General features: G+C 49.7%; 1 pseudogene; it reads right to left on the reverse strand.

Annotated features, from left to right (window-relative positions):
- Positions 1 to 47, reverse strand: part of LOC110327321 — a 16,198-nt pseudogene extending 16,151 nt beyond the window's left edge.
- Positions 48 to 2,313: the final 2,266 nt, after the last annotated feature.

Here is a 2,313-nt window from a genome sequence, read left to right on the forward strand (position 1 = left end):
CCCCTTTCCCCTTCTCCTTCCCCCTTTCCCCTCCTTCCCTTCCCTTTCCCCTTCCTCGTCTCCTTCCCCCTTTCCCCTCCTTCCCTTCCCTTTCCCCTTCCTCGTCTCCTTCCTCTTCCTTCACTGTCTCTTTTAGCGGGGTGCTCAGGTACCAGTCCTGTGGCATTGGGTCAGCATCTCCGCCCAGAGTGTGGTGATTTGAATGAGGATATCACCTCATATAATTGAATGCTTGGTCCCCAGTTGGTGGAACTGTTTGGCAAGGATTGGGTGTGACCTTGTTAGAAGAGTGTGTCACTGAACACGGACTTTAAAGCTTCAAAGGCTCACGCTCTTCCTGGTTAACTCTCTCTGCCTCATGATTGTGGATCCGATGTAAGTGCTCAGCTACTGTTTCAGCACCATGCCTGCCTGTTGCCACACTACCCACCATGATGGTCATGAAATCATCTTGTAAGATTGTCAGTCCTATAAACTTTTCTATAGGTTGGCTTGGCCTGACCATGGTGTTTTGTCATAGCAATAGAAAAATAGCCAAGAGAGCATAATGGGAAATTAACATGTGTATGCCAAGCACTTTGAGTTCCAAGGTGTGAGACTGAGATGGGTGTCAGACCTCCAGGGTCTCAGCCTTGTTCCTGCCAGTCTCCTTCACAGTGGCTCTGAGGAAAACATGATAGCAGCTGGGCAAAGGGCAACAAGAACCCAGCCTGTTGGGTGAGAGGGGAGGTCTGGTGGCCTAAGGCCACTCTGAATACAATCTGTCTGGAGCTAGGCTCCTCCCTACAGCTTTTACTGTTGAGCTGGAGTTTGGGATAAAAAAGACCTTCCTGGCATATTTAGGGTCACACCTACCCCAGGGTAAAGGTAGAACCCCCAAGTTCTCCTTTGGAGGACCTCTGAAACCAACAAGCTGTTGTACAGACCAGACAAGCACATCAGTGAGGAGAGCTCCCAGAGCAGGGCCAGGCAGGCAAGAACTGGGTTATCTGGGGTCAATAATAAGGATGGTAGTGGTACCGTATCCACTCTCTGATGTGAATGACATGAGCCGCCAGGCCTTCTGAGATGGGACTGGGTCTGTCACTCAGGTCAGCTGCTCTGTTGGAGATCCTGAGCACACAGAGAGGCTAGGCATAGTCACTGACATTTCTAAAGTGAGGAGATGGTGACAGTGAGGCTCCTTGGCCTTTCAGGTAGTACAGAGGGCTCAGAGCAGTGATACTCAGTGACCACAGACCTGATGTATTAAGAAGGAAGGTTCTGGTCAAGAGACACTTGAGCTTCTGCTGTATCAGACAGCTGCCACAAACAGCTGGCACCAAGCATCCAGAGTCTTCTCTCCCCATCTGTGGGCCAGCAAAAGTGGTAATAATATGCCCTGTCCAGTGATGCTGAGACGTGCTCATAGAAAGGATCCTGAGCCCACCTCAAAAACCAGACATAAAGCACAGAGCTAGTGCACACTTGGACCACAGCTCAATTGGGGGGTTGGATTGTAGAAGCCACACAGCCAGCCGCAAGCCTGAGCTGTTTCCTGGAACATAATTACTTTATACTTATCAAAATAAGTGGTTCACTAGAAGGCTCTTATTTTATACCCAATTTCAGGTTTTTCCTATTATGTGGTGTGTTCTTAGACGAGAGTGGAAGCATTGCTTCAAAAGCAAAAATCCTGTGGACAAACTCGACTTTACCCTTGGGAGCTTCAATTGTGCGCTGCTCCTATGTTCGGGTCATGACCCCAGCCACCCTGAGTCCAAGGAGCTGGAGAGATGGGGCAGGGAGGGGAATATGGGGTGAGAGCTACTGTGTCCTACCGTGTCCTGACATTGGCCCATGCCTTGGTCCCTTGGTCTCTGCTTACCCTTAGTCTCCCAAGTGTCTGGAAGGCCATTGAAAACTTGCTGGTTGGTGTTGAGTGTCCCCTACTCCTCTCTTTGGGAGCAAATTGTACTTCCCTGAGGAGGTTCACTCAATGTCTCTCAAACTTGATGACAACCATCTAGGAACTTGAAGAGTAGACTGTGGCCTGACAGGGCCTGCCCTGGAGTATGGAGCATTATGGAGAACCTTCAGTGCAAGCAATCTATCCTCAATTCCTCACCCTCTGACCATTATCCTGGAAGGGTTTTGGGTGGGGCCACACGGATATCTAAGACACTGAGAGAGCCCAGAGGTGGTTTTCAGAGCAAAGCAGGAAAGAATTTAGAAACAGGGCCGTTTCATGGACCAGAATAATGAGTCCAACCAAATCGTGAGGTATTGATTCAGCTTTACCGAGAGGGCTCTGGATGGTCAGTGAGAGCATGT

This window comes from Mus pahari, chromosome 1 (assembly GCF_900095145.1).
Source record: "Mus pahari chromosome 1, PAHARI_EIJ_v1.1, whole genome shotgun sequence".
In the NCBI taxonomy this organism is placed as follows: Eukaryota; Metazoa; Chordata; class Mammalia; order Rodentia; family Muridae; genus Mus; species Mus pahari.